Source organism: Mytilus edulis, chromosome 5, assembly GCF_963676685.1.
Source record: "Mytilus edulis chromosome 5, xbMytEdul2.2, whole genome shotgun sequence".
Lineage (NCBI taxonomy): Eukaryota > Metazoa > Mollusca > Bivalvia > Mytilida > Mytilidae > Mytilus > Mytilus edulis.
In genome coordinates, this window is record NC_092348.1 from 41,633,477 (window position 1) to 41,647,572 (window position 14,096).

The following is a 14,096-nucleotide window of genomic DNA, read 5'->3' on the forward strand; positions in this document are numbered from 1 at the left end:
TCTTATGTAGACAAAACGCGCGTCTGGCGTACTAAATTAAATCCTGATACCTTTGATAACTATATTAAGTTGTTATGAGCCAATGAGAAGAACAACTGAAATAGATATCAAATGAAACTACAATACACTGATACGATGTGTGGGTGTTTAAACTAAATAGTGGTATGATTTCGCTTTCTTAGAACAATATCCAATGTGTTGTCAGTATGTGCAATTATCAATTAACCAATCAAGTTTTAAAATTTTCAATATCTATAGGTTGTTTTTGTCGTTCGGTCATGTAGAACCATTACTCATGTATTAATGCAAAAGTATCTTAGATATATAAGTCCCTTTGATATCTTTCGTTTCCTGTTGCTACACCATCGATCTCTTTTTTATTTGAAAAGAAGCATATCGAAACGTAGTGATCCTCTGTTCAAAACGGGAGCTGTCCCGTATGTTTTGAAAATATAACAACAAACGTAGCGAAAATTAAAACGAAGTAGAAACCTAGGAAATACGTATCAAAGCTTAGCGGAACGTAACAAAACGTACTTACTACGTGGGTCTTTACGTACTAATACGTAACAAAACGTGAGTAAAACGTAGCACAAACCAAGTAAATAAAATTGAGAATGGAAATGGGGAATGTGTCAAAGAGACAACAACCCGACCATAGAAAAAAACAACAGCAGAAGGTCACCAACAGGTCTTCAATGTAGCTTGAAATTCCTATACCCGGAGGCGTCCTTCAGATGGTCCCATAAACAAATATATAATAGTTCAGTGGTAATAAACGCCATACTAATTTCCAAATTGTACACAAGAAATTAAAATTAAAATAATACAAGACTTACAAAGGCAAGAGGCTCCTGACTTGGGACAAGCGCAAAAATGCAGCGGGGTTAAACATGTTTATGAGATCTCAACCCTCCCCCTATACCTCTAGCCAATGTAAACCTAGCTTTCAAAATAACGGGACATTTTTATTCAAAACGTAGTTTAAACGTAGCACTTTAAAACGTAGTTAAACTTGACAGTGTGACTGGGGCTTAAACGTACTTAAAACGCATCTTTTGGAATTTTGATTCCATCTAAAGTGAAAGACACAAAAATGTATTTCTGCAATGCAAGTGCAAAAATTACTTGAAAGGTTCGGCTTCAAAAAATGACCCTGTGAAACTTCTTTCAAAGAAACATCGACTACATATATCGATTAAATACTAATCTGAACATTTCATAACACATAAGCATGTCAGTATACGATATCTATTTTTGTATTTCCACCTGGTTGAATGCAACTATCAATTATCAACTAGCAGCTGGTATCCATTCGGATGATGTGCTTGAGCTTTTGATTTTGCCATTTGATATGGTACTCTCCGTTGTGAATTCTCCTCGGAGTTTGGTATTTTTTGTGATTTCACTTTTAATTAATCAAATTTTAAACTGTTCAACATCTATAGGCTGTGTATTTCGTCTGGTCTAATTCACTCATTCCCCATATCTTAATTTATATACGTCTTAGATATATATAAGTCTCCATGTTGAAGTCATGATACATTAAATCATGATATGATAAACATAAATATACTTCGAATGTCATCTTGTTTTAGTTATAACGCACATTTAAAACTAAAAACAAGAAACCGAAAGCGAATGCTAGATTAGCTCAATACTCATTTAAAAAATAGTCTAACGATAACAAAATGGTAAACTTTATTAAAAAGCATACAGCGTTTATTTTTATTTTTTTGCCATAATGCAACATCTTTAACAATTTAATGTTACATCTGAATCAATCTGAAAGTACAAGAGCTGCACTGAAAACGTTGTAGACATCAAAGAGAGTGTATGATGCCGCGTTTGCCATTATTACCCAAATCCGATCTCCCTCTACTAGATCCATACAGACAACTTGGGTTGCCATATCCCATTGGTTACCAGTATATAGCCACACATAAGTTACTCCATTCTTCATAAGATTAGTGTGACCCGCAACAAGGCCTGTCATCATGGTTACAGACACAATGTAAGTACCATTTATTTCTGCAGTAAAAACACCTGTAGTGCTATTGTAACCATCATCCGGACAAAGGACCTGGTTGTATTGGACACATGGTTTAAGATTATTTGTATTATAACCGCCGGGTAATGTCGCTGTAAATGAAGCTGTAAATAAAACAGTAAAATGAAATTCAATATAATAGATATATTAACAAGCTTTATACACTTAATGCATCGCAAAGCTTTTTTAAAAACATTTCTTTTTAGATGTGTTTACAAATCTGCTCAACAATGGCAGTATTATTTAATTAAACAAGAACCAGAGACTCAACAACACCCCCCCCCCCCAAAAAAAAAACCAAATAATAAGTAAACTAAAAATGTGTGTGTAAAGTAAGTATAATATAACATCATAACACAAGCACATTCTTTTAGGTGGGTCTCATTGGGGTCTAAGCGTGACGCGGGATTGCCTATTTTTTGTAAGCGTAACACGTGAAAATCAAATTATTGTACCGTGAAAACGGGAAATGAAGTCTAGCGGGACACGGGAAATTGCAAAAAAATTGAGAATTGCTTACGTACATAGTGTAAGCGGGAAATGGGAATCTGACAAAACAGTAAGCGGAATCCGGGATCAGAACCCCCCAATGAGACCCCCTTTTAGGTTAAGATAGTATTATAAAGAGAGGCTAAATTTACCAAAGGGACATTAAAACTAATACGTCGTAAAGAAAAGTTACAACGCCATAGCAATACAATGTAGAAACACATATTGTCTTTTAAAGAGATTCATAAAGAACCTAATTCAATGTCAACGCAGATTACTCAGTAGTGTCCAATATAAAGATGTTGTTATCAAACGAAAATAGATACATTCTTGTCTACTCTATGGTCGGCTTGTTGTCTTTTTGGCACATTCCCCATTTCCATTCTCAATTTTATTCAACATTTTACATGTACGGGATAGCAGGATTATATTCAGATACTGTGGATTCAATATTATTCGTTTGATACCAATTTTCGTGGCTTTCGTGGGTTCATGTGAAGGTTCAATTTATAACAAATTTTCTATAGAATTGTATACAAACTTCCGCAAAACCACGAAATTAAACATCCATGAACATGCCAGTGTTCCTCAATCCACGAAAATTGGTATCATTAAAACTAAATGAATACACAGTATTTTACTATTAATTCAATTTCGACACTTGGAAGATACTATTTAGCTTTTATTATGAGTAAAGATAAATTAATATTTAATTTATTTAATTACCGGATTCTTTAATTATAGGAATTGAGTCAATGATGTTAGATAAACAATCCCCTATAATTTACTTGGCTAACAAGGGTTCGAAAAAAATCAAAAATCTCAAGGTGCAATTGGTGTATTTCTACATATAACCGGAGATGTTACAAATTATCCTAGATGCTGCTTTAGAACGAAGATGTAAATCCATTGGCTTTTAATTCGCTAATTTTGTCTGGTATGGTGAGCTATGAGAAATAATATTTCTAAACATATAATGATTGTTTACAATTGAAATGTATATTTAGTCTTCATTTATTTAATGGATTTATTATCGATTTATAAATTCTTAAACATACCAACATACACTTTTTATTATCAGAATGATTATAGACAATGTTTTTTTATGCTTATGTTATTAACATCCCCAGCAACAACGGAGGTATATTGTAAAGGTCACAATCTGACCCTTCTTTTGTAACTTAATTTTCATATTACGATAAAATAGACATTATAAAACTATGTTTCGTTGTTTAATCGCTAGGAACAAATTTATTATTGAAACTGGAAACACGTTTATGTGTTAAATATCCTTATTCTTAAATGCTTTTTGTGATTTTTCATGCTGAGGGTAAATTACGAGTGTTTAAAAAACAGCACATGTACAAATACCATTATATCTAAGGTATTGGAACGATATGTAAAAGACTTTTCTCAAACTTATTTTGATAGTCAAGAAATGTTTAAAAAAACTTAGGTTTCAACGCCATCAGGCAAAATTGCCCGTAGATGATATTTGTTACTGTCTTCTGGTTTTGTTCATTATTCATTGTTCTTGAACTTGTTGATGCGTTTTATATCACTTTTCGAATGCATTCACTAATCTTTTCTAATGAAGGTAAGTTCAGAGAAACGTTTTCGACGCAAAATGAAAAAAAAACATTTCAAATTAAAAAAAAAAAATTCAGAACAATTTAAATAAAAGTTTAGACAGTGTGAAAAACTATGAAAAAATGTAACACTTTCAAATTAACAGAAAAGCTTACATTCACATTGTTCACTTGTACCAAACATCAACACAAATAAGAAACATGCAAAAACATGCATCATCGTCATCATCGCAATTGACAGGTTGTAAGTGTATCTGCAAAACAAAATAAATTATAATTTTTTCTCACTCAGTTAAAAAAGTAACAACAAAACAATTCAAAGATGAATTAAAAAATTCCTTCAAATCAAAACTATCTCAAACAGTGAAATGAATGTGGAGAAGTGTCAACTATTCGTTCTAGATCTATGTAAAGCAAGACAAGCTCTACGGACGGCAGTAGAATCCTCAGGAATGAAATAATTACAATTAGTTCATGGACACTTATTAACAGTGCCAAATTAGCATTGACAGAATTTAACAGTGAAAATTTTGTCCAGAAGGAGGTGACAACATTTCATAAACAAGGACACTATTTTATATGATATTTTTTTCCGTAGACAAAATTTTAATGGGGGACAATATTTTATGTTTTATATACAAATTTTGAAATTAATTGTTGTACATAAATAAAAGCTATCAAACAATGCAGTAATATTCAAATATTAACGTAAACTTTTATTGAATTAATATCTCGAGTACTTTATAGCTTTGATATTTATGAAATTTGTAGAACAAAACGAGTTTCAGTTTCCTTAGTGAAGCCAGAATTCGTTTTTTGGGGATAAATCGCAGGCGTGTGCTACAAAGTGATCTACCATTACTTTGCTATTGAATTTTCATTTCATGCATGAACAATTTGGAAAAAAAACACACAAAAAAATTGTTTTTTGTTAAGATTATATACAATGTGCGTGAACATTGACTCTTAATCATAAAACTGCGAGTCTTAAAAGTCATATATGTATATATCAAGTATGCTTTATATATTTGTATTATATATTTCAAAGGTTATAATAGTTTACTTCATACCACTTAGTACAATTCATACCGCTTCTTAAATGTATAATTAAACTGTTCACTAACCTGGTCTTACAATTTCCTCAATTCAATTGACGAATCTGCTCATGTGGGAACTTTGAAGGATAGGGCAGAACAGTCAGTTTTATAGTCATATAAACAATTAATGTATTCAGATTATGCAACATATTGCAAAAGCCACGTAATTAAGTAGGCGGTTGTTAAATAACATGTATAATTTATCGAATAAGATTATGATTATACTCGAGCAAGTAAATCTTCGTATTGCTTATTACATTTGAAGATGACCATATTCGATCGTATGTGAATGTATGTGTCTGGATATGACTTCTTTGTGTGTGTTCAATATTTTCTATTATCACTGATATCTTCCTTTCCGTCATTGACCACTCGCACCATCGGGTTGATATTACCTGAATTTAGTACGATTTGCATATGATATTAAAGATATGTACCGTGTTGTGAATCCCATCTGATAATAGTTTATCTGACACGATAATCGTATATATAATTATTTAATATATTGTGAAATCGTTCTTATAAGACATAAGAATATTTGACATTTTAACTGTTTCCACCATATATAAATATATATATATTCTTTCCATGTTGTGAATCCCATCTGTTAATTATAGTTTATCTGACACGATAATCATATAATATATTTTCTATAGTGTGAAATCATTCTTATAAGACATTAGAATATTTGACATTTCAAGTGTATCTATCATAAATATATACATATATATCTAAGAATATATAGCTTAAACATGTTAAACACGCTAATTTATACATTAAAAAGTTTGAATAGAAAGTACGCAATATTTTGCCCAAAAAATTAGCTGCATCAGGCGTGTGCATATCTCATGGTGAAATCGGATGCATGGCATAAAAATATTTGTGTAGCTTGAACTACACAAAATTTGAGTGAAAGTAAAATATATTTATTGATGTTTTACAAAAACAATATATGTCTGTAGCTTCATTTACATAAAGTTTGAGTAAAAGTAAAAACATATTTATTGATGTTCGATAAATTGTATGAATTTCTATAAATTGTATGAATTTCTATAACTTGTATGAATTTCTATAAATTGTATGAATTTCTATAAATTGTATGAATTTCTATAAATTGTATGAATTTCTATAAATTGTATGAATTTCTATTAGTTGTATGAATTTCCTATAAATTGTATGAATTTCTATAAATTGTATGAATTTCTATAAATTGTATGAATTTCTATATTTTTTATAAATTTCTATAAATTGTATGCATTTCTATAAATTGTTTGAATTTCTACAAATTGTATGAATTTCTATAAATAAATTTGTATGATTTTAAGAATAGTGTTTTAATTTGTGTTTAAATCTTTTTTCGTCTCTCATTATGTCCATCAGGTTCAAGACTTCGTAACGGGTGCATCCAAAATCTCTCTCTCTCTCTCTTGTCTCCCTTGAGTATCCCAATTCTATTTATTTTTTGAGAGATTTTAGATACATCTTGCAAGTGACAATACTTGAGCAAATATAAGATGTTCTATTTGACCGCATAAAGCAGCTGTCCAGGATTTGAACTTTTAAAATTCTGAACAATAAACTCATCATAGATACCAGGATTGAAATTGTATATTCACGCCAGACGCAAGTGTCGTCTTCAAAAGACTCATTGGTGACGCTCGAATAAAACAATGTTAAAAAGGCCAAATAAAGTACGAAGTTGAAGAGCATTGAGGACCAAAAAATCCTAAAAGTTAATCTATTCCTGACTTAGAAATAAGGCCTTCGAAAATAGTGGAATTAATTACTTTTGGAGTGTCAAGAACTCGTTGGAAGTACTTGATAAATTGCAAGCTTATATTGGTGATTTTAAATCTGTTCAAAGTTTTGATCTGTCACCCTTGTCACCATCTTACGGTGTTTATATATCTCAACTTATACGATTCGCTCGTGTATGTAACAATGTTTTAGATTTTAACGAGAGAAATTTATGTATTACTGAAAAATTATTACACCAAGGTTTTCGATATCACAAATAGTCAAAACATTTACTAAATTTTATCATCGGTATAAGGACATCATTCGTAAATATAGCTCAACATGCAGACTTCTTATACATTCAGGTATTTCACATCCAATTTTTTTTGGAAATATTCTTTATAAAGCACAAAGGGGTCAGTATTCACCTCAAAAACTAACAAAACCTTTGAATAGACTTATTAAGAAGGGATATAGTTACGATACTGTTGTCAGGTCATTTAAGATTGCATATTTTGGCGTTAATATTGATTCACTTATAGGGTCTTTGCATCGGAACTAAACACATTTATTCAAAAACCAGTTGTTGGTATGACACGGGTTATGTTCTTCTCATATATGTTATGATGGTATGATACTAAACCCCTAACGGGAAGGATTGTGCCTGATGTTCATATGATGAAATCATAATCTTTCAGTCAGTTTAATTGAAGTCTGGAGCTGGCATGTCAGTTAACTGCTAGTAGTCTGTTGTTATTTATGTATTATTGTCATTTTGTTTATTTTCTTTGGTTACATCTTCTGACATCAGACTCTGACTTCTCTTGAACTGAATTTTAATGTGCGTATTGTTATGCGTTTACTTTTCTACATTGGCTAGAGGTATAGGGGGAGGGTTGAGATCTCACAAACATGTTTAACCCCGCCGCATGTTTGCGCCTGTTCCCAGTCAGGAGCCTCTGGCCTTTGTTAGTCTTGTATTATTTTAATTTTAGTTTCTTGTGTACAATTTGGAAATTAGTATGGCGTTCATTATCACTAAACTAGTATATTTTTGTTTAGGGGCCAGTTGAAGGACGCCTCCGGGTGCGGGAATTTCTCGCTACATTGAAGACCTGTTGATGACCTTCTGCTGTTGTTTTTTTTCTATGGTCGGGTTGTTGTCTCTTTGGCACATTCCCCATTTCCATTCTCAATTTTACTTATCATTTCAAAAATTTAACGTTTTGTTAACAGCTTATTTATAATTATGAACATATCAATGATAACTCAAGTCAACACAGAAGTGCTGACTACTGGACTGGGGATACCTTATAGTACATGTTGCAGACCATAAAAGTACAAGTAAAATACCTTTAAAGGTCAATGAATTAATCTGATTTTTGTAAAGGAAAAACATATAAAAATATATACAGCTGTAGATTGTGTAATTGAATACATGTTTTGTAACACATTTGTGAATAATAACGTTGATTATTAGTTTTCTTTGCAAAATTTGTTTAAAAAAAATAAAAATGTATCGGGTTTTCTTTCTGTTTTTTTTAATAATGTGTATGTCGTAGTAATGAAAAGGGATATATTACCTTTATTTATTTAGCAATTTGGGTGTTTGTCAATGCATGTACTTGTGATAATGACTAATTGACTAACTTTGTTTGTGTTGACTGAATCATTCATGTAAGCTTTACTATTACCTCCTCGAACTAGTAAATTCTACCCGTGTTATAAATTTTTTTCCCTACAACGAGTTCTTCAAAGTGAACTGTATATTCAAATTCGACATGCCCCACATGATGCTGCGTGAAATTCAGTTATTTCTCTGTTATGTTTTATGTTTGAAGATGCATATTGTTTTAATTACAAAACTGTCATCCCAAAAACCTGTCCGTTTTCGTTTAAAGTAATGTGTATAATTCTGCATATAGTCCCAATGGTCTAAAAACAGGGGTTATTGTCTACATATATATTTAGTCCATAAAATAGCCACACTATACCCATTTAATAAGAAAAGAAATCATGATTGACTAAATATGTTCAATCGAATGTTGCAGGCATATTTCTTTTTATCAGGAAATTTTTAACCATTTTTTGCCTTTCTTTTCAGTTGAAATTTATACCTTGTTTGGTTTAACATTGAATATTATCCATTATTTTACAACAGCGTTTTCTTTTCAAAAATTAATAAAAGCGTGTGAAATTCGTTCGCTTTTCCTGAAGTGGAAATGTGCTATGTTAGTTAATATTTCTAAAGATAATGATTATATACATTAAAAGTGCATATTTAGCTTTTATTTCTTAATGAATTGATTACCGATTTTTGAATCTATATCATACCAGCGTAACATTTTCATTATTAGAATGAATATAGTAAGGGTTGATGCAAGAAAGGTCGCAATCCGGCCCCCCTTTTGTAACTTAATGTTCAAATTTGCATTTTGTTGACATTATTCCAGACCTATGTACCATTGGTTAAACACTAGGAACAAAATAGGTATTTTTGTTTGAAAAAATACATGAAACGTTGTGTATGACCATAAAGTATGATTCATCTAATTTTCCCATAAAATTCAAAACTATATTACAGTATCTAAACTTCGATGTGACATTAATTAACTTTCCATTTTCGTCTTCGAACTGTTTTTCTTCACTGCTTGGTTCTTCATAAAAAAACAATAGTAATAAAAATAGTAATAAGAGTTGTGTATTCATGATAATTTTAACATTTTACATTCCTCTACACATTTTATAATGTCAAAGAAATCAGGTTAAATGACTGCAATGGGCCATTCCAGTTAATATCTGCTAAAGGGGGGTGGATGGTCCTTTCTGAGGGGTGTAAAATTTATTCATCTTAGGGGTGAAATTTTGGGTTTTTTCATCTGACACGTACACTTATACGCAAAAATTTCTGAGGGTCTTACAGGAGAAAAAAATTAAAAATAATTACATCTTAGGGGTTACAAAAAATACCTATTTCAGATGTTAGGGGTGCTTTGGAATGAAGACAGTTTCGTATCATGCATTATCTGGTATTGAATTTAAAATGCTGATGGGTACAATCCTTGCAGTAAAATATTCTGATAGGTCAATTTTTCCCATATTTCCACCCATATTTCCACCCAATATGAACTGAAACTCAACATCTGATAGGTAGTTTTTCATGATGTTTTTTTCTGATAGGTATGAAAAAAAAATCTCCCCATACATCCCCACCTGTCAGAAATTAACTGGAATGACCCAATATGAATCCGTAGTAACCAATGAGATAAAAGAAAAAATCATGTTATGTATTCCTGGATCTTTTGATAAAAACAAACAATATTTACTTGTGTGTATTAATAGCATTTAATTCAATAATAATAAAATTAGGTAATTGCAATTATATAACTTGGTATGATTTAATTGACGATGTGTTCGATACATTTTTTACTGGTCACTTTCATATGCTAATTAGTTTGGACCGAGAAATATTAGTCAATGCAATTTACCTCGTGTGGTTTGGTCATTCCGATGCATGAGGTAACATTGTTTTGAAAGCTAGTACACAGGTAAAAAGGGGTAAAAAAGTGATGATTATTATCTAATATTCAATGACATGTTATGTGAAATTGTGTCTGTAGTGCTGGTCAGGGTTCAACTTTGACACAAAGATAAATTCTACACAATTATGAAAAAAATGCAAAATTAAACAAAGACTTATAGGGAAAACAATTGTGGTATTACACTTAATAAACGGACACAAATTGAAACAAAAATTCCTATTAATGTTTTTAGTTCTATAAATGTATAACAAGTTGTATTCATTCATTGAAATATGATTTAGATTTGTATAAACTACTAATTAATGTGTGAATTATTAGAGTCTAAAAAGGAGTTTAAAGGGGTTAAACAATCGATAAAATGATAATTGAAATCATTTGTAAATATCCTTTTTTTTTTGCCTTACATGTATGAAATTAAACCTTAAACAAAGTATCATTTGTCATTTAAAAAGATCCTTCTATAACAGTACCTTACCAAATGGAGAAATGTGAATTGATCGGCGGGATTGCAAACATTGTATGTAAATAAACTCATCATAGATACCAGGATTGAAATTTCGTATATACGCCAGACGCGCGTTTCGTCTAAAAAGACTCATCAGTGACACTCGAATCAAAATATGTTAAAAAGGCTAAATAAAGTACGAAATTGAAGAGCATTGTACGACATTTAAATGCGTTCATAAACAATACCATATAGTAAACGTAGTTTATTATAAAGTTACACGTAACGTTGTACCTTACAATTGTATTGAATTAATTTGAATTTGAAAAGAAATAAAAAAGACAAATTTATGTATAGCTGGGATTGGTTACATATACACGGTAGAATTTTTTTCATGTTCTGTTTTTTTTTATGTTCTGTGACATGTTTTTGAATAATAAAGTTGATTATGAAACTCCTTTGTTCGCAATTGTTAAAAACATTTTACAATGTATTTGTTCATTTAAACTATAAATTTAAAGCACCTGTAAAGTATTTTAAAATGTTATTGAACTAATTTGAATTTTGCAACAGAAATAGCATGACAAATTGTAAGTCAACTGGGATGGTTATATTTTTTTCATGTTCTGTAACATGTTTGTGAATAATGAAGTTGATTATAAACGTTTTTTGTTTGCCAAATTTGTTGGAAAATTAGATTTTACTAGATTTTACTAGACTAAGTGTACATGTATATTTGATTTATGTATATGTTGCAGTTAAGAAAAGGAACATTTTTGAATTATATACATTTTAGTATCTAAAAATTTGTCAATGCAGATTTCTTTTGTTGCTGTTGTTCTTTCTTTTTTTTGGTATACGAGATTACATATTCATTATAAAAAAAAAACTTTCAGCACACATTATAATTAGCCAAAAACATATGTTATTGAAAAATTTCCAATGCAGATAAACATGTGGGAAAAGCAATATCAAAAGAATCAACGTTTTGTTCCGTCCGAAGACTGTTTATAATACATTAAGAAGAAACATGTAAGAAGGAAATCTATAATGATCGCAATTGATGCCTCAACACAAGTTAAAGAAGAATTTAATATAAAAAAATACATTTTGTGATACATATATGATAAACCAAGATCACGTTTTATGTTAGGAAAAAATACATTTAAAAAAAATACATATGAAAATTGATTTTCTTAATACTAAAAACAAAATATAGGAGGGAGTTTACACTGTACGTATTGAACTGGATAACCAAATGCTTTTTTTTCGAAATTGAAAAATAGTAAAATAAGTAAACATATTTTTTGTTGTCAGCTTCAAAACAACTTCTTCTTTAACGGAACATAACATTATATGAAATACGGCATTTTGAATAGTGACTTTAAATACTGTCTCTCTTTTCATTTATGAATAATTAAAGTATATTTGTTTAATTACACGTACACCCAATATATTCAGTTTTGTGGTATTACATAATTTATTTAGTCGGCTTCAACATATAATGACTGTGTTTGCGTCCTTTGGTGACTCTTATAAACCAGCACATTTTCTTTTGAAATTAATGAACATTATACATGTAAAAGAAACCAAGAAGACAAAAAGAAAAAGTCATATCAGCTGTCACAAACTCGAACGTGTGCACTGTCTAACAGCTACTGTTGTTTTCTTGATTTTTTTTTTGTAATTTGTTATATCAGATGTTTTCTCGATTTGTATCATAACTGCCTAACAATGGAACAGTTTTAATCTATCCGAGTTTCCCTAAGTCTTACCTTAACAAAAGAACATTAAAATGTAAATAAATTAGACAACGAATATTTAAATTCCTTCCTGAGTTCTATCACCAAGTGATAAATACTTGTTTTAATGTATATTTAAAGGATTTACAAATAAAGATCCCACAAACTTTTCTCGAGATAACATAAGTTAATTATCTTAAATAAAGAAAGTTTTTCCAAAACATTGGTAGACTGAGTATTCTCTTTTTTTTTTCTCACTAAGGTAAGGTTGGTGATTTGAAAAAAAAACACTTGCAACAAGATGGGTTTTTTTCTCAACATTTCCGGTTTTTTGTACAGTGGGTAGGGGTCACAAAACAAAGTATTGTATTTACATTTTATGGAATTGAACAAAAATAGATAGATGTCATAATGCTTGTTATTCTGCTATCACTGCTAATTTTTCATTTAACAAATTTAAAAGTTTTGTGCACCTTGGATAGAAGATGGCTTTTGCAAGACTTCTCCTCCTGCAAATGCATGGACTATCGATCCAAGTTTCTGTACTGTTTCTCTCTTTTGCTTTTGTTTTGTGAGTAACATCATTCCTCTGTGACAATTAGCAATTAGAAGTCCTGTTCATATTTATTTTTGCTTGTGTGCCTTTTCCGTTGCATTAATGCTTCTTTTTTTTTAATTTCAACGATTTCAATACAACTACATTAATTTTGTATCTGTTTTAATTGACCAACTTGTCCTAGAATTTACCACACACTATTGCCATCTGTCTTTCTCATTCCCCGATTTATACAAGAAGACATTGACATTTGACGATCGTCAGCGAGAGCGATTAGTATCTACATTTTTACGGTGTGAAACCAAAAACAATCAAGAATTTGAAAATAAAAAAGCCGACCATGAAAAGGTGATCGGCTTTCAAAAAAGGTGGTCGGCACACCCGCCTTAAATGCCGAATGAAAGACTCTGACTGACTATTTTAAAGTGAGAAAGCTTATTTAAATACAAAAATACAAATACAAAAATACATTTAAGGTATTACACAAATCTGCAAATATAATTAAATCATAATATATGTCCATGAATGAGTAATAAAATAATATATACAATACTATTTGACATTCATAAACAAGAAATATTATTTCAATATATCCAGTATATGTAAATATGGATAGCTAAACGAGTATTTCATTGGTTCAGACTGGCCAATGTGATGTTTAACCAAAAATAATATCATATTCCATTGTCATATTCCCTTTATTCCAATTTCTCAAGATTATACTAGAGTTATCCTTCTTTCACCAAAATATAATAAATAGAAAAGTCTAGTGAGCTTTCGGATATTTTTTGCTAGTTAACAAAAATGGCAAAACGGTTTCATGTCGCAGACGAAGATGAAATTGAAGGT

At 30.5% G+C, this 14,096-nt stretch overlaps 1 long non-coding RNA gene across 1 annotated transcript; it reads right to left on the reverse strand.

Annotated features, from left to right (window-relative positions):
• Window positions 1-1,689: 1,689 nt before the first annotated feature.
• Window positions 1,690-5,335, reverse strand: LOC139522416 (uncharacterized). The gene is made up of 3 exons (XR_011664422.1): window positions 5,253-5,335; window positions 4,285-4,382; window positions 1,690-2,154 (listed from the first exon to the last, which is right to left on the reverse strand). It is a non-coding gene; the product is annotated as an uncharacterized lncRNA (long non-coding RNA).
• Window positions 5,336-14,096: the final 8,761 nt, after the last annotated feature.